At 48.0% G+C, this 24,555-nt stretch overlaps 1 pseudogene; it reads left to right on the top strand.

Annotated features, from left to right (window-relative positions):
- Window positions 1-12,814: 12,814 nt before the first annotated feature.
- The window catches only part of LOC112605930, a 42,221-nt pseudogene continuing 30,480 nt past the window's right edge, over window positions 12,815-24,555 (top strand).

Raw genomic sequence — 24,555 nt, 5'->3', positions numbered from 1 at the left:
TTAGTGTATCAGGTGTGGTATCGGATCAGGGTCTGAGCCGGAATGCAGCTCTGTGTCACCTGCATAGTTCAGGTAGGGTTGGGGGAGAACAAGGCCAGAGGCAGGGGATGGAGGCTGAAGTATACCATAGTTGTATGACTTAGCATCAGAAGTCACATAGCATCACTTTGACCATACCCTATTGCTCAGGGCCATCACAAGCACCTGCCCAGGTTCAAGGGGAGAGGACATAAACTCTACCTCTTGTTGGGGAGTGGCAGGGTTCTAAAAGCGCATGTGAGATGGGAGCTCTTGTTGCAGTCATCTCTGGAAAAGGCAATTTGTGACACCCACTTTGTGGCTTGTATTTTCACTTTCTTTATGATATATTTTGACGAACAGAAGTTCTAAACTCTACAGTAGTCAAATTTATTGCACTTCTTCCTTTATGTTTGCATTTTCTTATGTCTTGTTTAAGAAGTTCTTCCATGGCTTAAATTCATAAAGGAATGTTCCCATATTTTCTCTTAATATTAACAAAAAAAGTTGGTTCTCACATGTTAAGCCCTTAATCCACCTGGAATTGATTTTTGTGTGTGGTGTAAGGTGCAGATCACATTTCATTTTTTCCAGAAGTGTCAGCACCATTCAGTGACTCGTTCTTTCTTCATCTGCAATGCAGCTGTCATTTATCAAGTTTCCATATGTGCGGGGGCCTATTTCTGGGGTCTCCATTCTGTTCCATAAATCTGTTTATTTGCCACCTCTGCCAGCGGCCACACTTTCTTAATTTCTATGGTTTTATGATAAATCTCCATAGCTGGCGGGGCAGGACTTCTCACCTTATTTTTCTTCTTTGGGAGTATCTTGTCCTTTGCTCATCTATTAAAAAAAAAAAAAAAAGTTAGAATCAACTTGCAAAATTCTCCAAGAGAGCTCCTGGAATTTTGATTGAAATAATATGGAATCTATAAATCAATTATTCGACATTGATCATTTTAATCTACAAATCTAAAATATCTACCCACTTTAAAATGTCTTCTTTAATTTTTTTTCAGTAAAGCTTACAATCGCCGGGCGCGGTGGCTCACGCCTGTAATCCCAGCACTTTGGGAGGCCAAGGCGGGCGGATCACGAGGTCAGGAGATCGAGACCATCCTGGCTAACACGGTGAAACCCCGTCTCCACTAAAAATACAAAAAAAATTATCCAGGCTTAGTGGCGGGCGCCTGTAGTCCCAGCTACTTGGGAGGCTGAGGCAGGAGAATGGCGTGAACCCGGGAGGCGGAGCTTGCAGTGAGCCGAGATCACGCCACCGCACTCCAGCCTAGGCGGCAGAGCCAGACTCCGTTTCAAAAAAAAAAAAAAAAGCTTACAATCTTCCTTCATAAAAGGGTTTGCATGTCTTTTGTTAAATTTGTCTCAAGGGATATTTTAATTTTTGTTATTATTATAAATGCATCTCTTTTAAAAATACATTTTTGAACTTTTCTTTTTATTTTAGAGACAGGGTCTTACTCTGTCACCCAGGCTGGAGTGCAGTGACATGATCATGGCTCACTTCAGGCTCACCCTCCTGGGCTTAAGCGGTCCTGCTGCCTCAGCCTCCTGAGTAGCTGGGACTACAGGTGTACACCAACACATCCAGCTAATTTTTGTGTGTGTGGAGATGGGGTCTCACTATGTTGCCCAGGATAGTCTTGAGCTCCTGGGCTCAAGTGGTCCTCCTGCCTTGGCCTCCCAAAGTGCTGGGATTACATGCATGAGCCACTGCACCCGGCCCCAGTTTTGAACTTCATGTTGCCAGTATATAAAAATGCAACTACTTTTACGTAGATATCTCATGTTCACGTGTTTTGCGAAACCCTATTATTTTAATTATTTACAGATTATTTGTAGATTCCATGTGGTTAATAATATTACATACAAACAGAGTTTTGTTTTTTCCTTTCGTATTTCTATTCTTTCATTTCTTCTTATTCTATTGTGCTGGCTAGGGGTTTCAGAAAAGAATTCAATAGCAGTTTTTGACAGAGGAATCCTTGTTTAATAAAAAACAACTCACTGTTGAATATGATGTTTGCTTTCGGGGTTTTGCAGGTATTCTTTATGAAGTTAAGGAAGTTTTTATTCTTGCAAGTTTGCTAAGAGGTTTTTTGTTTTCTTTTTCGATTGTGAATTAACATTGAGCTTTATTAAGTACCCTTTTTCATCTATGATATGAAAATATGGCTTTTCTCCTTTAATATGTTATTGTCCAATATTAAGATTAGGGTTGGCTGTAAAAGACAGAAAACCCAACATACTAATATCTTAAACATAAGAAGAGTTTATGTCTTTCTCAGAAACAGGTCTGGAGGAGCGAATTCAGGGGTATTTTGGCAACTCTGCTCCACGAAGTGTCCCAGGCCCCGGGCCCCTCCTGTTTTGTGTTCTTCCACCTCTCCAGGGGCCTCACCCCATTGATCCAAGATGGCACTGCTGCCAGCACAGCCTCATGCCACAGGGCACGCAGAGAGGGCCAGGCAGGGGCGCAGGGCTGGCCAGGTGGCACTCAAGAAAGGCTCCCAAAGCCTCGCGCCCTAGACTTTGCTTATATTTCATTTGAGATATTTACACACATGTTCGTAGGTTCTATAAACTTGCAATTTTCCTTTACTACATCGACTTTGATTTTGGTATGGAGGAACTGTATGAATTAGGGGTTATTCATTCCTTGAAGGCTTAGCATTGCTTATTTGAAAAAGTTTTTATCTTCGGAGTTTTATTGTGGGCAGATTAAAGACAAACTTTCTAAAAACAATTTTAAATTTACAGACACTTGCAAGTAGAATACACATGCTCTATTTTTTCCTGAGTGAATATTTTAGTGTTTCCTATAAACAAGGACATTCCCTTACATAACCACAACACAACCAACAAAATCAGGAAATGAACATGGATACATGACTCTAATCTCCTCTAAAGTCTTGCATTGTCATGTCTTTTCGTCTCTTTCAGGCTAAACAGTTCCTCAGTCCTTTCACTTTCATGAGCTTGATACCTTTGAAGATTACAGGCCAGTTATTCTGTGGAATGCCCTTCACTTTTGATCTGTCTGATGTTTCCTTATGATTAGATTCAGGATTGAAATCTTTAGCATACTACCGGGGTGACACTGTGTTTTTCTCATTGCATCCTGTCAGGTGGCATGTGACTTCAGTTTGTCCCATTACTGGTGATCTTTGCTTTGATCACTTTGATGGTGCTTGCCAGGCTTCCCCATAGGAAAATTACCGCAGAAAATGATTCCTTTTCCATGTGTAATGAACATGTATTTTGTAGGGAGGTATTTTGAGACTATATAACTATACTGTTCCTCATCAAATTCTCCCTCCCTTGCTCGTTCCCTCCCTAACAGTTCGGACTCATGGTTTCTTATTTTATTCAGTGAGTTATAATCTGTCATTACTGTTATTTACTTTAATGCACAGAGTCATCCAGATGTGACCCATGGCCCCTATGGGGTAACTTCTATGTCTTTTTGACATGTCCCCATAACTCTTTGAGCACTGATTTACTTTCTGGCATAACAAGCTGTTCCAGGCTCATCTTGTATGTTCCTTGTCCCAGGCCTGGAAGCGGCTATTGCTGCAAGGGGCTCTGGCTTGAAGAAGCCAAGACTGGAGTGTTCATTGCTATTGGGATGTGGCTTCCAGGCTTTCTCAATGGAGAGAGCTAGAAAGCATATCTATCTGGAAAACCATGACTTCACACTGATACCTCCAAATCCAATCCAACACCATTGGGTTAATTTTATTTTTCTCTCTTTCCATACCTGTAACTCCCTTCTCTAGCAGGGAGAAACCTGGCTCTGATTACCTAAAATAATTTGCTTTTTGAATCATATATAACCAGTCTCCCATCACTGTTCTGAGTGGGTATCCTTCTCACCCTGCCTGTGCTCTGACACCCGTGCCAGACAACCGCCCCCATGTGGTCCCAGGACCTGGCCAGGGGAGTAAAGGCTGACGGTTGAACTGACCCGCCTGATGCTCAGTCTTGCACAACCCTAACTTCAGAAATTCAAGTTTTATTCTAGGAAAATGCCTTTTAATTTTGAATGGTCACGGAAAAGGAAACCATTTGCCTTCAAAGCTGGGAAGAGCTCTTAAAAATAATGCCGACTCAAAGAAAACACTCAGTTTAGAAGCCTCATTGAAATCTTGGAACCCCAAGAACACATCATCAGATTCCTGATTGGAGACCTTTTCCTAAAATGAATGTTATAGGTTCATACCTGTGTGAGCAGAGTCGCCTCAGGGTGCTTGAGCATTCTTTTATTTACTTATTTATTTTTGAGACAGGGTCTTCCTCTGTCACCTAGGCTGGAGTGCAGTGGCACGATCATGGCTCACTGCAACCCCAAACTCCTAGGCTCAAGAGATCCTCCCACCTCAGCTTCCTAAGTAGCTGGAACTACAGGTGTGTGCACTATGCCGGGCTAATTTTTGTATTTTTTGTAGAGATGGGGTTTTGTCGTGTTGCCCAGACTGGTCTCAAACTCCTGGATTCAAGCCATGTGCCTGCCTCGGCCTCCCGGAGTGCTGGGGTTACAGGCGTGCGCCACCGCACCTGGCCGCTTGAGCATTCTTGATGTCTGTGAATCGTTATTAAGCCCACTCACAGCCCCAGTGCTCACGCCCCGCACTGCCTGGTCCGATCGGAGAACCATGGTAACTCCTGGTATCTGTGGCTCGCGGTTGTAGATTTCCACGGCTGACACATCTTAGGCCTGCCAGCATGCTCCCCTCCAGGGCGCTTCTTTCTGACTTACTGTTTCTAGTCTGAAGAGGTCTGAGGAACAAATCACTGACCCCGATAGGAATGTGGGGATTTAAACGGAAATCCCATGGCAGTGTTTGTTCAGCCTTGCCCCACACCCTAGCCAAGTGCTCTGTTCTTCTTTCCCACCTTCTCTTTCCCTGCCTGCAACTGGGACCTGGGCCAAGCCAGACACTCTGGAGTCTGTTGGCCACTGCCATTCCACGGTTTAGGGAGAGGCCTACCCCTACCATAGCCCGCTGTGCCCTTTCCGCTCCCATCCGTCTCTCCTCCTGCTTCTCTTCCCTTGGAACTCTCTGTCCAGCTCTCATCTTTCCTCCAGGGTCCTTTCTTCTTTTGCTCTCTTTGTCACCTGTATTCTGAGCCTGATCCTGCCATGATTTGCCGGGCCTCAGTTTTCTCACCTGCAAAATGGGGAGAGGGTGGAACATGGTGGATTCTGAGGCCCCTCCTGGCTCTGCCCTCCCCTACTTACTATCCCTGACGCACATCCTCGTATTTGCCCCTCTCTTTCTGCTTCTTGTTTGTGGATCATGTATTATTTCCTCTCTGCCTCTGATTCTTTTGGCGTCTCTCTCCCTCTCCTTCCTCTGTAACTTTGTTTCTCTCTCTGCACATCCGCTTCTGTCATAGTTTTTCTTCTTGGAGTCTCTCTGTCTTTCTCCCTCTCTCCCTTTCTGTGTCTCCATTGCCTCTGACTCTATAGTTTCTATAGTTCCTGTCTCTCTCTACCCCTCTTTCTGGCTTTCTACTTCCTTCCCATCTGTGATAACTTTGTTGTGATTCTGTTTCTCCTTCTCATCCCATTGCTACTTGGTCACTGCCTGCCAACTCTCTCCCTGACACTGCTCTTTCAGTCTGTTCCTGATACCAATGTTTCCGGGTCCCCACCCACTTCTCTATCCCTGTTCAGTGTCCCCCTTCCCATTCCTGCCCTGACCTAGTACTGGGAGCAGGGAGCGGGTGCCCTGCTGCCCCTGCCAGAGCCAGGTTCTTCCCTGGAGTGGGGAGAGCAGCTGTGAGGCTGGCTCCAAGAAGCACTCTGGGCTCAGCTGGCCGCCTCTGTCTAAAGGAAGGCTCAGAAAGTTAGACGTACCACTCAGAGGGTGGAAGTCCTGCCACAGCCCAAACCCAGAGAGTGGCCATCAGCTCTACAAGCACCCTTCACCCCACATGTGGGGTGTACACGCACATGTAATGTGCACCCCTGCATCCACGTGCATGCAGCTGGGACACGAGCGCTGGCACTCAGCTCTCATCGGGAGCTTCTGCCGGTCCTCAGGGCCACCTAAAGGTTGCTTCCTCTCTTTGGAGTCTACTCCAGCCTTAGTTGCAAACTTGTGGCCCCAGTCTGGCCCTTGTAACGTTCTCTATGTAGATATGTATCAAGACCCAGTAGGAGGCTGGGTGGGTGGCTCACACCTGTAATCCTAGCACTTTGATAGGCTGAGATGGGAAAACTGCTTGAGCCCAAGAGTTGTAGTCCCAGCTACTCAAGAGGCTGAGGTGGGAGGATTGCCTGAGCCCAGGAAGTCAAGGTTGCAGTCATGGTGCCACTGCACTTCAGCCTGAGCAGAGAGTGAGAACCTGTCTCAAAACAAAACAAAACAAAACAAAACACAAAGACCCAGTAGGGAGAAAGAATTCTGACCCAGCCCCAAGTTAGGAGCTGGTGTAATTCCCATCAAGTCCGCAGATTGCTATCCGGCCTCTATGTCTCCCAGAATCTGGATCTAATAGACATTTACTGGGCATCCACCAGTGCTTGGCACACCTGTCACCCCAAGCAAACCTCACAGCTGCCCTAGGTGGCAGGTGCAATTGTCCTCCATTCACAAGTGAGGAGACCACAGGTCAGTCAGAGGCAGAATTTCCAGCCCAGCACAAGTCTGGCCTGTCCATATGTCCTCTGCCCACTGTGACAACCCATTGTTGAAGATTTGCCAGTGGGAGGAGGAGCTGAAGGAGCCTGCAGAAGCCGACCTTTGACAGCGGGTCCTAGTCCTGGAAAAGACACAACGGAAATAAAGTAAGTGAGATCTGCTGTCCCACTAGGGGCCATGTCAGAGTCGGATTCTGACCAAAAGCTCTGGGCCTGGCATTTTCAGGGTGGGAGGTGTGGTAGTGCTGAGCCTTTAGAGCCAGCTCTAGGGGGCAGGCACATCACAGGTGGCACAGTCATAAAGGAAGCACGAAGCCCCCAGAGGGTAGCCCCAGATGTCAGAGTGAGGTGTGACAGGCCTGCCTGTGGGGTGCCCCACTGGTGGTTTATCAGCACAGAGGAGGAGCTGCCTCCTTCCCCACCCCACTGCCCTGGAACTCTGCACAGGGGAGTCCCCAGGGCCCTCAGGTCTCCACAGCCTAGTGTCGGCTCTGTGCATTTGGCCCCGCCTCCAGCCTGTGGTGAAGGCTGCAAACATTGTGCCAGGTCTGCCTTGTTTGGCCTTTTGTTGGGGGCTAAAGCTGCTCCATTTTAGATGTTAATTTGACGTGATGACTTCTGATTAACCCCAGTCAAGGAAGGCCTCTAAGATTTCTACTTTATTTACTATTCCTTGTGTAAGAGCACTACTTACCATAAATCCTGCCTTTAGGCCAAAACAAACTTGACCCTAAATCCTGTCCTTAGGCAGATTCACAGAGCATTCTTGCCTTTCCCTATAACTGTCGTACACATTCCTTCCCTATGGTAGATAAGCCCTGGGTCTGGGAGGGAATGGCTCGGGAATCCACCAGCTTGTTTCTCGGACATGGCTTCTCTTTGAGTCCCTCTGAAATGTTTCTTCTGAGAAAGGGGATATGTCAGCCTCTTTCTTTGGCCTCTCAGCTTCCTGGGCCTTTGGAAATAGGCTTGCATATGCCTGTCCACTGTGGAATAGCACTGGGGCCATGAAGAATAATTTGACAGTGCACTAGACTGCAAACTCTCAGCCGCTGCCCTCCAGGATCCTGGCAGGAGCTCCGCTGACAAATGCAACTCCCTTTCTCATTGCATTGCTGCTCACAGGTCTCTGGGTTCTTCCACCTGCTCCTTGCTCTTTGCTGCTGGCTCTCTGTCAGTTGCAGGTCCTCTCCAGCCTGCCCTCTGTTGCTTTTGTCTCACTCCACCACTTAGCTGGAGATTGGGATAAGGTCACAGAGGGCAAGCTCATCAACCTGCACCATGTATGAGGATAGTGGGGATAGGATTTGCCAGACCACAGGATCCCCTTCCAAAGCCGGTTGTTCGCACCTCCTGTTGTGCCTCGTACCCTCCACCAGGTTGCAAACCTCTGCCTTTCCCTTCAGGTTATAGCAGTCTCTTTTGTCTCACCAGTATCAAAAACAGAGCTGGCGCAGAGCAGGAGATCAGAAAATGTTGAGCCCACAGATGCACGAAGGCATGAGACTCAACAAGTTGGACTAATGAGCGGAATGCTCCCAGGGGAACTTTATCAGGGATGAATGCAAAGACCACATTTGAGCCCAGGACAGGGAGCTGGGGCCAAGTGTTTCAGGTGGAGGAGGCAAACCCTCCAGGTGGCAGAGGGTGTTAGCTCACTCTGGGTGAACCACATTGGGGGCGGCTGAAACACAAAGGTGGTCTCAGGCGGCAGCCCCACCAGGAGTGGGTTTAGACCACAGTGGGTCTGTCCTGCTCAAGGCTATACTGGCCTGCAGCTCCTCAGCAGGTTCTGAACGCTGCCTTATGAGAAGAAAAAGGGCAAACTGAAAGTACTGTCTGCCTCCCAAATTTGGGTCCCTCTCCCAGTCTCCAGGCAGGCACTCACCAAGCCAGAGCACCAGCTATCCATCCAACGCCAGTTTGCTGTTTTGTGCTCTGGGCTGGACCCTCCCTCCACTCAGCACAGCCACTTGCTTCCGGGAAACCTGAGATTGGCTTCCTCTGCTTATTGTTTGAAGCTGTCTGGAACTGGGCCTGGCTTCTTTTACAGGATGCTGCCTGCCGACAAGCTCATTCTGAAGTAATTCAAACCAGGCTTGGTCCCTGCGATAAATCCCTGGCAGGGACCAGGAGTGACAGCAACACATAGAATAAACGCCAAAGGAAAAACTCAGCCTCCTGAAACACTGTGTTAAGATGGCAAATTCACATCCAGTCACTGTGGGAGGTGCAAGTCAAGTTCACATTAAAATGATAATTTCCAACATTATTGGCTTGCACCTGGGGCTCCTGGTTGGGTGCTAAGTGCATATTTGGTATCCGCCCCAGGCGGCAGGATGGGCTCAGGATGTAACTCAGTCTCCCAGGGTTTCCAACAATCGTCTCTAGCCTCAGAGCCGCAACCCCGACCCCACAAATTGTCTTGATTCCCCAGGAACCACTTTTACTCTAATAGAATTTTCTCTATTTTAATAGAAATCTCATTTGGAGCTTCAGAGACTGTCTTTACTTCTCATCTCACACTTTCTGGGTGGCCTAGAATAAGTCATGCAAGTCCCTCAGACTCAGATACCTGACCTATGTCAAGGGCCCCCAGCATACCAAACTTTCCCTCTTGTGCATCTCATTTTATCCTCACCACAAGCCCAGAAGGCGCACTTATTTCCCCAAAAGGGATCTGGACTCTAGGGTGTGAAGTACTCTCCCTGAGGCCCCATTCCAGGAGGGAGATGCCAGGGTCTGTCCCTAAGCCTGTGCTTTTTTTTTTTTTTTAATGGATTCTCACTCTGTTGCCCAGGCTGGAGTGCAGTGTTGCATTCTCCACTCACTGCAAACTCCGCCTCCTGGGTTCAAGTGATTCTCCTGCCTCAGTCTCCTGAGTAGCTGGGATTGCAGGCACATGCCACCACACCTGGCTAATTTTTGTATTTTTAGTAAAGATGAGGTTTCGTCATGTTGGCCAGGCTGGTCTTGAATTCCTGGACTCGAGTGTCTGCCTGCCTCGGCCTCTCAAAGTGCTGGGATTACAGGCGTGAGCCACCGCGCCCTAAACCTGTGTTTTTTATGCCCCTGCACCCCAGGACTCTAACTTGGTCCTTTGTGTCCTAAACCTATCACCTGCCTGAGCTGCCCACAAGCTACAGGCCGGGCCGGCTTCTGATTTCAGGTGTGCTCTCCTGCAGGTGGCTTTCTACTGCAGAGAAACTCCTGCGTAGGCCAATTATTGGAGCCTAGGCGCCCTCTGCTGGATAAAGACTAAAATACCAGCCTGAGACCACACTGTACAGTAATGTCTATTTCACATCCATCCATCATCATCCTTGCATTCGCTTATCCACCAACCGATCCATCTCCCTCCCATCCACCCATCTAGTTTTCCATCTACTATGGTTCGAATGTGTCCCCCAAAGTCTGTATGTTGGAAACTTTTTCCTCAATGTGGAGGTATTGGGAGGTGAGGCCTTAACTAGGTGAGGCCTTAGGTCATGGGGGCTCTGCCCCCATTAATGAATTAATGCCATTATCGTGGGAATGGGTTGTTATTGTGAGTTCCTCACCTGCTTGCTCTCTCTTGCCGTGAGCTGCCTTCCACCATGTTGTGATGCAGCAAGAAGTCCCTCACCAGATGCCAGCCCCTCCAGAACCATGAACCAAATAAATTTCTGTTCATTCTAAATTACCCAGCCTGTGATATTCTGTTACAGCAGCACAAAACGAACTAAGACACTATCTGTCCATGTATCCCATCTATCCATCCATCCATCCATCTACCCATCTGTCCATTCATCTGTCCACCCACCTGCCCATCCATCCATCTGCTATCCCTACATCCACTCATCCATCCATCTGTCCATCCATCCATCTCAATTTTACTCATGTCCTGTAGGCATCATTTCTCTCTCACTGCAGCATCCCTAGCTCCTCTCTCGCACTAGGCCCTGCAGAGGCCTCAGTGAAGGAAACAAGAAAGACCCCCCCCCAACCCATGTGTCCCCTTCCTCTTCGCAAAGCACCTTAACTTCCATTATATCCTTTGTCACGACAAACACTCTAAGGAGCCTTGGGATTCCTATTTAACTGGTGAGGAAGCTGAAACCCAGAAAGGCCAAGCAGCATGATGCAATAGAAATAGTCTTTGGGGACAGAGTGACCAGTTTCAAATCAGGGCTCTGTCATTTACTGATTCTGTCAACAATCAGCTCTCTGAATCCCAGTTCCACATCTGTAAATGTAACTCATCCAACATATATTAATTGTGTATATATTATGCACCAGGCTTGGCTTTGAGGGTACACAATGAACAGGGCAGGAAAGACCACTGTTTCTCTGAGCCTTATGCTGTAGAGGTTCTGATGAGGCTTCAGTGAGATGAGACTATATTCCAGGGCCATATACAAGTGCCACTTATGTCATGTGATTCTTATTACCTATGTAAGAAAAAAGTTTGGAAATGCTTTCCTGGAAAAATAAAAGTTGAGGAAATGGTTGACATTATTTTTATTTTTATTTATTTACTTATTTATTTATTTATTTTTGAGAAGGAGTCTTGCTCTGTCACCCAGGTTGGAGTGTAGTGGCACGATCTTGGCTCACCATAAGCTCTGCCTCCTGGGTTCATGCCATTCTCCTGCCTCAGCCTCCTGAGTAGCTGGGACTACAGGCGCACGCCACTACACCTGGCTAATTTTTTTTTTTTTTTTTTTTCTGAGACGGAGTCTCGCTCTGTCGCCCAGGCTGGAGTGCAGTGGCCGGATCTCAGCTCACTACAAGCTCCGCCTCCCGGGTTCACGCCATTCTCCTGCCTCAGCCTCCCGAGTAGCTGGGACTACAGGCGCCCGCCACCTCGCCCGGCTAGTTTTTTGTATTTTATAGTAGAGATGGGGTTTCACCGGGTTAACCAGGATGGTCTCGATCTCATGACCTTGTGATCCACCCGTCTCGGCCTCCCAAAGTGCTGGGATTACAGGCTTGAGCCACCGCGCCCGGCCACCTGGCTAATTTTTTTGTATTTTTAGTAAAGACAGGGTTTCACTGTGTTAGCCAGGATGATCTCGATCTCCTGACCTCATGATCCACCCACCTCAGCCTCCCAAAGTGCTGGGATTACAGGCATGAGCCACCGCACCCGGCTTTTAATTTTAATTTTTGTTTTTTGAGATGGAGTCTTGCTCTGTCACCCAGGCTGGAATGCAGTGGCGTGATCTTGGCTCACTGCAATCTCTGCCTCCCAGGTTCAAGCCATTCTCCTGCCTCAGCCTCCTGAGTAGCTGGGACTACAGGCACCCACCACCACACCTGGCTAATTTTTGTATTTTTAGTAGAGACAGGGTTTCACCACATTGGCCAGGCTGGTCTCGAACTCCTGACCTCAGGTGATTTGTCTGCCTCAGCCTCCCAAAGTGCTGGGATTACAGGCAGGAGCCACCGTGCCCGGCTGACATTATGTTAATTAAAAAGCAGAACATAGTGGGGTTGAAGGCATGAATTTTGGAGTTAGAGTGCCTGGCTCTAAATCCCAGCTCTGCCACTTCAGAGCTGTCTGATTTTTGGCAAATAATAACCACTCTGCCTTGGTTCTCTCATCCACAAAATAGGGTTAATAATTCAACATATGATTATTGCATATCTAATATATGCCGGGCAGAGTCTTGGGGACCCAGTGATGAGCAAGACAGGGAAGGCCTCTCCTGTTCATAGGAGTGTGGCAACTGAATGACTGCAAAGTACCTGGGACAGTCCTGAATGAGACGTGAATTGGGTTTGCAAAGGCTGTGCGGGTGTGATTTACTTGTGTTGTATGTCTGTTGCTGCTGCCTGACTACCTGGGGCTGACAAGGGGAGTGGGGCAGGCTTGTCCTGTGGGCAAAGAGCGCAGAACAGCGACCAGAGTGTGGAGGTTGGAGTGAGGCCGGTTTCCCAACTCCAAAGACAGAAGCCTGCAGGCCGAGTGCTCCACAGCAGGGAGCAGTGAATGACTCAGCAGTGGACCTGTGCAAGCTTGAGTGAGATACCACAGGAACCTGCTGTCCTGTCTCAGCAGTGGCATAGAGGCCACTTAAAACTCCTTCCTTGGTGAAGGACTTCCATTTTCCTGGGGAACAGATGGAGTGGCCTTTAACACCCTTGATGGACCTTTACTACCCCACCAGCCAGGACAATCCTGTCTCCTGGTAACACTCACCAGAGCAATGGCCCTCTGCCTGTGACTCAGTCTCTGCCAGGACCTAGGAGCTGGTGGCCAGCCTTCCCCCAATTCCTGGGATTTGCCTCCTGGTCCTAGCCATGCCCTGCACTCTACAAGTTGCTCTGGGCAAGCGGCCCCAGCTGATGCTGTATGGCATAGAGACAAAGCTTCCTTGTCAATCCCTGCCCAAATTGTTGATTCATGAGCAAAATCAACAACTGTCAATGTGCTAAGCCTGTAAGTTTGAGGTAGTTTCCCATCATTAGATAACTAGAGCATGACACCATACTCTGCTGCTCTCCCCAGGAATTCGAAGAGATAAGATGCTTCTAGGGTGTATGTCACATGACTTGCACAAGCGATGTCACCTTGTATAAGTTACTCATCTACCTTGAGTCTCAGTTTCCTCATCTGTGAAGTGAAGACAACAATAGTAACATCTCAAAAATGCAGATGAAGCCATGAACTCTCCAGAGCCTCCTGCTACCTGCTCCTTGTCTTTAGGGTAAAATTTAAACTCCCAAGCCTGGTATTTAAGGCCCTTTTTTATTTGGCCCCTGCCAACCCCTCCAGCCTCATTTCCTGCCATGTCCCAGCCTCAGGAAACCAAGCATTTGCTCTTCCTGGCATTCTCCATGCCCTTGTGCCTCCAGACACTGGCTAATGCTGGTCCTGCTGCCTGATATGCCTTCTTCTCCTATGCGCCTGGCGAGCGGCTATGGACTAATACCAGAAGTGGCCCTAGGAAGCAGACCCTTCAAACAGGATTCTGGAGTTGGGTTGGTTCTGTATTTGTGCAACACAGGGTTTATCTCCTTGCTGGGAGAAATAGGATGCAAGCAAGTTATTGTTGGTGGGAGCAAGGGCTGAAGTGCAGGTCAGAAGCCAGACCTCGGGCTATGAGGCAGCTGTGGCACTTAGCCCAGTGGCAATGAGACTGCTTATGAACATGGTGGAAGCTCCTGGCTACTTCTTTTGTTTTATTTTGTTTTGTTTCTTATAATCAGATAAGATAAACAACCTGGCTGTTTCTCACAGCCATGTGTATATGAAATGTGAAATTTAAAATTATGACCATACAGCTGAGAACATGTGACCGTCAGAAGTCTTCCACCACAGCTTGAAGGAGTACCTCATGTCATGTGGGTGCAGGGAAGGAAGCTATAACAGGGCACCAAGTCCAGGATCCAGCTAAAGGCTGCAGTGTTGTAACAGCTCCCTCCTCACAGTCTCTTACACTAAAGGAGGGGCACATATATGTGCTTGACACACATGGAAAGAAAACTTCAAAGTGTGCTAGATGGAAACCCACCTTCAGTCATTATAGGAGAAGGTATTGCCTCTTACCAGGTTCCCAGACTGAGCTGTCTACAGACTCAGAGTCCATGACTGAGGGGAATCTGGGTCCCTTTGAGGAAATTATAGATCACGACGCTTCCTCCAAGGGGGACCTGTGGTATGAACCAAGGTGACTGTTCTCTGAGGAGGGATTCAGGCCACCCAGAAGGTTACTAGAGACTAGGCCAGTGGGCCACTCTTTCCTTAAGAACCAAAATGCCCCGAGGGCCACTGGTAAAGAGTAGCAAGGTCAGGGAACACATGCGATCTTGGCCTGAGACCTTCTAATGGAGGGTCCGGTGGGATCATGCCTGCATTCTGTGGTTGTCTCCCCAGTTTCAGAATGAATGATGGGAGTAGACATATATAACCACTAACAGAATCCCTCGATTTGTTCCCTGGCCTGGGGATTTGGGGTTCCATGGGGGAAAGTGTTGAGCTCCCCACCCAGCTTCCCCTCGCCCAGTGAATACAGCAAAAGCAATCCCCCTGGGGGAATTGCAGAAATTAGCGTGTGCATCACAGACTTGAGAGAAGCAGGGGTGGTCATTCCTATCACACTCCCATTTCAATTGCACTCTGACTGGTGCAAAGACCAGCTGGGTCCTAGAGAATAATAGTATATTATCACAAACGTATTAATAATTAGTAAGTGATGCCAAGCGAAGCTGCTGTTCCAGCTATCTTTTGGATCAAGTCAGTACAGCCCTTGACACCTGGTATGCAGCCATTAGCCTGGCAAATATTTTCTTTTCCATTCCTATCAGTAAGGAAAAAGAGGTTTGCAGGACAACAGGATGCCTTTATTTATTGTTTTGTTCCCAGAGCTATGTTACGTCTCTAGTTTGCTATCATAATAGAGCTCAAAGGGACCTTGGATCAGCTCAGTATTCCACAGAACATCATGCTGGTTCATTATATTGATGTCATTTTGCTAATTGGATCTGGTGTTTAGGAGGTAGCCAGTATTTTAAATATCCTAGTGATACATGCCAGAGAGAAGGAGGTACACCTTGCAAAAATTCAGGGGGCTGTCATATTGGTGAAGTTCCTAGGGACCCAGTGGAATACCTTTTCTAACGCGAGAAGCAAGTTGTGGCATGTTGTACCAAACATCACATGGAAGGGGACATAGTGCTTGGTAAGCCCGTTTGGATTCTAGAAGCAATGTATTAGGTTGGTGCAAAAGCAATTGTGGTTTTTGCCATACTTTTATGCCACATTTGGGAGTGTTGTCTTGATCTATTTAACAGGTAGCCCAGAAAGCTGCCAGTTTTCAGTAGATCCCAGGGCTGAACAGCAGATTTGTGCAAGTTGCCCTGCCACCGAACCTTATGACCCAACAGACCCCATGGTATATGTGGCAGACAGAGATGCAACATGGAGCCTCTTCAACTTCCAACAGGAGAATCACAGCATAGACTGCTAGGCTTTGGGCATAAAGCCATATATATTATTTTTTTGTGGACAACTTTCATCCACTTGAAAAGCAGCTCTGACTTGCTCCTACTCCTAGTGGAGACCAACTACGACGATGAATACTGAATGACTGTTCTATCAGAATTGACCACTGAATCAGGGGCTATCTGATTCACTGGATCAGAAGACTGGCCATGCATAGAAGCCTTCTATGTTGCCAAGCAGATGGCCCAGACTGCCATAGTACCGTCTCTTATTTTTTGCCACTTCTCCCTCAACTGATACCTGACACCAAAACCATACGTGGCGAGTTTCTCATCAGCAGTTGGTAGAGGAGGAAGAAGTGTGGGTCTGGTTCACAGGTGGATATCACGGTATGCTGGTACCAGCCAGAAATGGATGGCAGCTGCATTACCTCTCCAATCAAGGCTGGTCCTGATATACAAGTGGCAGAAGGAAAGCTTCTTGGGCAGGATTTCAGGGGGGCACAGCTAGTTGTCCATTTTGTGCTGAAGGAGAGAGGGCCAGTGGTACTTATTTACTTTGATTCATGGGCAGTTGACAATGGGCTGTCTGGATGGCCACAGTCTTGCTATAAACAAAATTAGAAATTGGTGTCAATGAGGTATGTGGATAGGCCTCTCAGAGCAGTCACAGGTGTGAAGATACACATGCTTCACATGAATGCCCCACCAGTGGGCATCTATGACAGAAATCCTCAAGATTAGGTGGACAAGATGACTTGTGGCTATCAGTCAGCTTCTTTCCATAGCTCCTCCAGTGCTTACTCAATGGCCATGTGGCTGTGGCAGTCAGAATGGAGACTTGCATTGGTTCGACAACTGTACTCACCAAGGCCCATCTAGTTACTTCCACAGCTGAGTGCCCAACCTGCAGATAGCAGAGGCCACTGCTAAGCCCAAAAACCGGCACCACTTCCCTGGGGGGTCAGCCAGTTACTTGGTGACAGTTTGATTATATGAGAGCTCTGCCTTCATAGAAGCAGCAATGCCTTTCTTTCTACTTGTAGAGATAGAAATATAACTGTGTATAGAGTTGCCTTTCTTGCCTACAATGCTTTTGCCAGTACCATCATTCATAGTCTTATAAGAGTGCCCTATGTGTTACTATGTTGTCCTACACAACATTGTCTCTGACCAGGGGAAGCATTTTACTGCAAAGGAACTGAAGCAGTGAGCTCATCTCCTATCACCCAGAAGCATCTGGCTTGACAGAAATGTGGAATGGTCCATCAGGGAATAGCTCAGTTGCCAAATGACCTAGGGGATGGCATCCTGTGCTTCCAAGATGCAGTATGTGCCTTATACTAGGGGCCAAGTGGGCCATCTTCCTACAGTCAGAATGGATGGGCTGGGAACCAAGGAACAAAGATAGGAGTGGCCTCTTTCACCATTACCTACAAACTCACCAGAAGAATGTTTCCTGCCTGTGCCCATGGCCTTGGATTCAGTGGTTTGGAGCACCTAGTTCCCAGGGGAGAAACACTCCCTCCAGAGAATGTAGTAATTTTTCCAGTGAAATGAAAACTGAAACTATTGCTTGGCCATTTTGGGCTCCTCAGGACTTTGAATCAACGGACAGAGAAGAGAATTACTGCATCAGCCCAAGTAATCAATTCCAATTATCACAAGGAAATATGGTTGTTGCCTCACAATGGGCACAGGCAGGACCATGACTAGAACCCCATATACTAACTGGGGAGCCATTTAATACTCTCTTGTCCAGTCCTGGTCAATGATAAATGGGGAAATCCAATAAAGACCAGACACAGAGGCTTCAGATCCTTCCATCCATACTAACCAATGGCACATCCATTCAGTGTGTTCTTTGCCCACTGAAATTATAACAATTGTGTAGCAATACGAAAAACACTTCCACAAAGTTATAACATGGCATTATTACCCTTCTTTTTTAAATAGCACCTATCACTTTCAAACACCAAAAATACTTCTACTTAGTTATTATGTTTATTATTTGTTTACTAACACACCTTTCCCTACCCCTGCTAGAAAGTAAGCTCTGTGAGGGGGAAAAAATCTTTATTTTTTTGTTTTTTTAGATTTGTTTGTTTGTTGATGTAGCTCAAGTGTTTAGAACAGTGCCTGAAATATGGAAGGGAGCAAGAGGGAAACAACAGGAATTAGGGGTGGGAGGTGGGGTGGAGGGAAGGCTGGCCCCTTGGCAGAACCATGGTGAGGACGCTCAGTAAACATTTGTTGAACGAATAAAGTGACATGAAGAAAGTGAAACACAGTAATTGCTTCACAAGGCTGCTGTAAAGGTTCAATGAGATGGGGTATGCATAACCCCTAGCACAGAGCAGATGCTGAGTGCACCTAGTAAAAGCTAACTTCACCTAGGTAGGAAAAAGCAAGTGGAAGAGGAGGCCTGGAGCCCATGGACTGAGGTCTCTATCTCCACCTAAGTGTTCACCCCCAGAAGGGAGTGGCCTCCCTTCTGGCCACTATTTCATTATGTGAAGTGAAATAAGTCCAGCACAGAAAGACAAATATTGCATGTTCTCACTCATATGTGGGAGCTTAAAAAGTGGATCTCATGGAGGTAGAAGGTAGAATGATGGTTACCAGAGGCTGGAAATGGAAGTGGGGAGAAGGGGAATGAAGAGAAATTGGTTAAAGGGTACACAAATACAGCTACATAGAAGGAATAAGTTCTAGTGTTCGATAGTGCAGTAGAGAAATTATAGTTAACAGTAATTTATTATGTATTTCAAAATAGCTAGAGAGAAGAATTGTAATGTTCCCAAAACAAAGAAAAGATAAATGTTTGAGGTGATGGATATTCCAGTTACCCTGACTTGATCATTACACATTGTATCCATGAGCAAAGCCCAGACCTACAGTCAGCCCTGCCACTTACCAGCTCTGTGCCCTTGGTCAAATTACCTAACTTCTCTGGGCCATACTTTATAAGATGAGGCTAATAGTAATGCCTGTCTCCATGGGTTGTGTGAATGGTGCCTAGCACAGGGACTGGCACACGGCAGAGGTTCAAATAAAATAAGGGTTTCTTTAGTGCTTGCCCATCCTTCCTCCTGGGAGCCACCCCCAACCAGGTTTGGAGCTGTCCGGAGTGCTGAAGACCTCCCCTCTCTTTCTCCATCCCCCTCTATGTGTCTCTCTTTATTTCATTCCCTCCTTCCTTCCTGCTTGTGGCTCCCCAGAGCACTAGGGTCTGAACAGATCTAATTTTCCAAGTGGCTTCTTCAGGCTCCTGAGAGGGACAGGTAGGGAATGAGCCATGTAGGAGGCTCTTCCCAGGGAGCAGGGTCAGAAAGGGACAGGCAGAGGAGTGGTGATCGTACAAGCTATTGGGGGAAAGGACTCCCTCAGGCCAGAGTCTACTCTGAGAGCTTGACATCTGGGGACCCTGTTGCAGGAACCTTAGGGCCTACCAAAAGGCAATGAGTCAACTCCAATAACACAGAGTGGCAGGTCGGTCTGTGGGGAGCTTGCTCTGGAAGAAGGTAAGAGACACCAGGTTGGGGGACAGGAGGATGACCCTTTGCTGCAGAGGCTGCAGGACCCCTGACTATGACAGGAATCCCCCATCCCCCTTCCCCAGGTTCCTGTCACCTTCCCTATTTTGGTCATTTATCTGTTAGTGCAGCTAAAGGCATCTTCAACTTTTGGGGATTATGGGGCTGTGGAGTTGACTAACTCCAGGAGCTTGGCTCTATGAGCCAAGCACTCTGTGGCTAATCTTTGGGGCCCATCTCCCCGAGTCTAAAAATACAAATGGTCTCTCCCCAGGAGGATGGCACATAAGTCTATTGTGCCCAGAGATGGAGGCACTAGAGGCTCACACACTCTTGGGAGAAGGGTTGGGAGAGGAGATGTGGCCAGCTTTAGAGACAAAAATCATCCATCTCTGGATTTTTGTAAACATGTAGAACATCAGAGCTGAATGATCTTTGGAAATCTCAATGTCTAAGCCAAGTTCTTCCTGTACAGCTGGGAAAACTGAGGCACAGAAAGGGTTGTAGACTCTGTCCCATAAATCAGCGACAGAACTGGGATTAAAAGCCAGCTCCTGCCTTGACCCAGTGCTGGCCTGCTAAGATCTTCAGCCCTCTGTAAGCCCCTGCAGGCCATCCACTGCAGAGTTCTCAGGATACTGAGCGTGGCCAGCAAGACCTCAGGCCAGGGGAGCCTGCTGCAGCTTTGTGGGACTGAGGGCTACGCACACTCCTTTCTGTGCCTGTCTCCCTGTCTGTACACAGATGAATTGATTTAGATGTTTATATCTCCAAGGATCCTTCAGCTCTGATGTTCCAGGTGTCAATAAAAAGAGGTGATTTTTGTCTTTGACTAGGAGGCAGGAAGCCAAGCTCTGGTTCAAGTTCAGTCCTAAGTTTTGGTGAGACCTTGGACAAGTCACTGTCCCACCCAGAGCCACAGTTTCCTCCTCTGTAAAAGGGAGTAAAAAGTCCTTCTCAGGGCCTCTGGGCATGGCGGTGTGTGCCTGTAGTCTCAGCTACTCAGGAGGCTGAGGCAGGAGAATTGTTTACCCGGGAGGAGAAGATAGCAGTAAGCTGAGATCGCGCCATTGCACTCCAGCCTGGGCAACAAGAGCAAAACTCCATCTCAAGAAGAAAGAAAAGAAAAGAAAGAGAGTGGAATAGAAAAAGAGAAGAATAGAATTGAGCAGAATAAACTAAAATAGATAGGAAGAACAGTAGTAACTATGAGACTGCATTGCAGATAGCAAGGGTAAGTGGTTCTGAGAGATACTTACCCTTTCAAGGTACTCAAGTTCTATACATTCAGCCTCGTGAGTCTACCAGGGTAAAATGTATTTCTTACTGTGGGGCATAGTCTGCCTGACCCTGGGTGTACTCTGGGAACACGAGGAGGATCAGGCTGGGCTCCAGCCACGAGGAGCCTGAGTGTGGTGGGAGACAGGTGTGTATGTGTATGCCGGGCAAAGGGGAGCCCAGAGGCTGGAGCTGCGGATCTGCTTGGAGACGTGGAGGGCTTCACAGAAGAGGTGACACTGGACAGGGCCTGACAATGAGAAATTGATTTTGGAGTGGAGCTGACAGGGAAAGGCATTCCAGGCAGAGCACCCTCCAGCTAGTGCAAAGGCGTGGAGGTAGTGTGGAGGAAGACTGGGAGAACATCAACAGTTTGGCTCTGCATGGCCAGAGCCTGGCAGCAGTGGGTGGGGAGACCCTCAGACTCCTCCTCCACCCCTGCTGCAGGGGACTGAGCTCCAGCCACGGTGCTGGCTCTCAGGAGCCAGGAGGCAGAGGGGTGAGGGGCACACTCTCTGGAGTCAGATTGAGAGGAGTCCCACTGCCGCCCCCTCCACCCCATCCGGCACCCATGTGACCTCAGGCAAGTCACCAGACCTCTCTGTCCTATGGTTTCTTCATTAATGGCACGAGGCTGATCTACTGCAGACAGCGGGCTCAGGACCGTGCCTTCACACACCGGCACAGCTTGCAGCCCGCGCTGGCGTTTCCCGTGAGGTGGCTTATTCCCGAGTTGTGTGGCGCAGCTCCCTCGCGTGGCCAAACACAGAACAGCGCTTCCAATCCTTAAGAGAAAGGGCGTTTTGGGAAGTTGGCCCAGCAGAGCAGATGGGACAAAGACCTGGCTTCTGTTTCCACTCAGTCCTGGTGGGCCTCTCTTTGAGGACCTCCGGCACTATCTAAGAGATGGAGGGGTGGGCTTGTGGCCCCCACAGTATGGGCCCCCAGAGGCTCAGCTGAAGCCAGGACTCCAGGCTGTGAAGTCCATGTGATGAGGGGTCTTCAGGCTCCAGCAAGGAGACCCTCAGCCTTCCTGGGTTTTCTGCAGAAAGGGAGTGTAGTGGGAACCCAGGCCACGTCCCAAACAAGTGGTGGCCCTTTTGTGGCTGTCATTGCCATGCTGGTCAGGACCCAAGCGGGGAAGACAGAAAAGATGCAAAGGAAGTCCATTGTGGACCCCGACCTTGGCAAGGGCTCTCTTCTGTCCTGGTGCCTGGGGGTGAAATTGGCAGCTTTATTATTCGGGGCTGCTTCTCTTACTAAGGTAAAGATGAATGTATCCGTGTCTACTTAGACCTTAAGGATGCCACTCAGGACCAAGGTTAAGATTACAAGCGGATGATGATAAGCAAAATGCGGTCTATCATACAGTGAGTATTACACAGTCGCGAAAAGGAATGAAGTACTGAGGTATGCTGCAATAAGGACGAACCTGGAAAGCATTACTCTAAGTCAAGGAAGCCAGACACAAGCCAGGCACGGTGGCTTACACCTGTAATGCCAGCACTTTGGGAGGCCCAGGAAGGGGGTGTGGATCACGAGGTCAGGAGTTCGAGACCAGTCTGACCAACATGGTAAAACTCCGTCTCCACTAAAAATACAAAAATTAGCTGGAATACAAAAATTAGCCAGGTGTGGTGGCAGGCGCCTGTAATCCCAGCTGCTCAGGAGGCTGAGGCAGGAGAATCTCTTGAACCCAGGAGGCAGAGGTTGCAGTGAGCTGAGATCGTGCCTCTGCACTCCAGCCTGGGCGATAGAGTGAGACCCTGTCAAAAAAAGAAGCCACGCACAAAGTACTATGTATTATGTACATTTGTATGACATGTCCAGAATAAGCAAATCCACAGAGACAAAAAGCAGATTCATGGTTGACTGGGGTTGAGGAAGGGAGGAATGGGGAGCAACTGCTAATGGATTTATTTTTGGGGTGATAAAAGTGTTCTATAAGTAAATGGTATTGATGGTTACATAACTTGGTGAATATACTAAAACCACTTAATTGTACATTTTTAAAAGAATGAATTTTATGATATGTGAGTATCTCAATTTAAAATAATTCTTTAAAAAAGAACAAAAAAGGATTATAAGCTGGGAGCCAACCTGCCTGGGTTCAAATTCTAGCTGTACCACTGTGGTGGTTATGAGTCCTGGGCAACTCCCCAACTGCTCCTCTGGAAAAACAGAGATAATGGTCAACATGCTTCTTAGTGCTGTTGTAACACTGAATGACAAAATGTTTGAGAAGGTTCTTTAGGACAACACAGAGAAAGCTGTCAACAGCCAAGTGTGGAGGCTCACACCTGTAATCCCAGCTCTCTTGGAGGCTGAAGTGGAAGGATTGCTTAAACCCAGAAATGTGAGGCTGCAGTGAGACATGATTTCACCACTGCACTCCAGCCTGGGCAACAGAGCAAGACCCTGTCTCAGAAAAAGAAAGAAAGAAAGAAACCATCAATACGTATTAGCAATTGTCAAGGCCAATGGGGTTGGGTAGGGCAGGACGCTGGTCAAAATGATTGGGCAGACAGGCCGGGAGGGCCATATTAATACAAATCTATCCTCCATTAAAGGGATATTTTTCATCAGATCAAACTCAGATTTGGTGGCCTTGGCTGTTATTGTTATGGGGCAGATTAAAGGAAAATTCTACCTTTGCTAGACCAGTGGGGGTGGGGGTGGGGTGGCAGCAGAGCGGGTGCCCGGGAGTTCTGAGCAGCTCTCCAAGGCTAGAGAACTGTGGGCTTCAGGGCAGACCACAGTGGCACTGGGCCTGCAAAGGTGACTCTGCCATCTCTGTCCCCAGTTGTGGTGCTTGGATGCACTTGGCAGTGCTAGCGGGCTTGGAGATGACCACCCTGCTGAGCCGTGCCTGGGCTGAGGGCCTGATGGATGGGAGATTGGTCTTCCTGCCCTACGACACGCTGCTCTTCTCCCTGCCTTACTGCAACCACTCCTACCTGTCTCTCAGCAGTGGTGGGCCCCTGCGAGAGGCCTATGATGCAATGCTCACCCTTCAGCCTAGAGTCTGGCCCCATAGACAAGGCCTTTGCTGCTGCCTGGCCCGATGGAGAGGCAGCTGCCCACCTGGGGCCAGAGCAGGTGGGTATGCTTCAAGTGCAGACCCCCGTATGCCTTGAGTGTGGGCCCAGGAGCAGGGGTGCATGCGCTCAGGCCCATCTCCACCATGGGCACATGGCCTCTTTTGGACAAAGCATCTCTCTGCCTAGTCCCTGGGTGTGGTCAATCTCTTTCTCCTTCTTGTGTACGTATATGTATATGTATATGTATATGGCTTTTACCATGAGGTGGCTTATGTATGTATATGTGTATGTCTGCGGTAGTCCCCCTTATCCAATGGGGACATGTTCCCAGACCCCCAACGGATGCCTGATGCCGTGGATGGTACCAAACTCTATATATGCTGCGTTTCCTATACCCACATACCTATAATAAAGTCTAACTTATAAATTAGGCATGGTAAGACATTAACAACAATAACTAAATAATAAAATAGAACAATTATAACAATATACTGTAATACAAGTTAGTGGATGTTGTCTTTCTGCTTCTTTCAAAATATCTTAGTATTTTGAGACCCTGATTGACTGTGGGTAGCTGAAACCACGGAAAGGGAAATTGCAGATAAGGGGGCACTCCCGCACGTCTCTGTCTGTCTCTGTTCTTCCCCGTATCACTCACCTTTTTGTCCTGCCTTGTCAGTGCTCCTCTGTATCTCTTCTGCTTCTATTTATCTATCTCCAGCCCTCTCAGTCCCTGAAATTCTCATTTCTGGCCCAGCTGCTCTTTCTCTTGCCTGCATTTCTCCTCTCCTGGCTCTGCATCTCTCTAGCAAATAACAGAGATCAGAAGGGGAAAGTGTTGGGAGCGCAGGAGAGTGGGAGAGAGGGGAGGATTTTCTCTAGTCATTGCTGTGAATCTGAAGTGTTAGTGGTGGGGGACACAGCTGCTGGCCTGGCTTGGCTTACAGGACTCAGTGAACTTGGGTCTCCTGGGGATGCCCACTTCTTGGTGTTAAGAAGACTGTAGTGCCTGGAGGTGGTGACAGGGATGTGGGTGCTGATGGCCATTCAGGCAGTCATCCATCTGACGGATGTGGACTGAGTCCCT

Source organism: Theropithecus gelada, chromosome 14, assembly GCF_003255815.1.
Source record: "Theropithecus gelada isolate Dixy chromosome 14, Tgel_1.0, whole genome shotgun sequence".
Lineage (NCBI taxonomy): Eukaryota > Metazoa > Chordata > Mammalia > Primates > Cercopithecidae > Theropithecus > Theropithecus gelada.
Note: the sequence above shows the minus strand (reverse complement) of the source record. Positions and strands in the feature narration are given on the sequence as shown.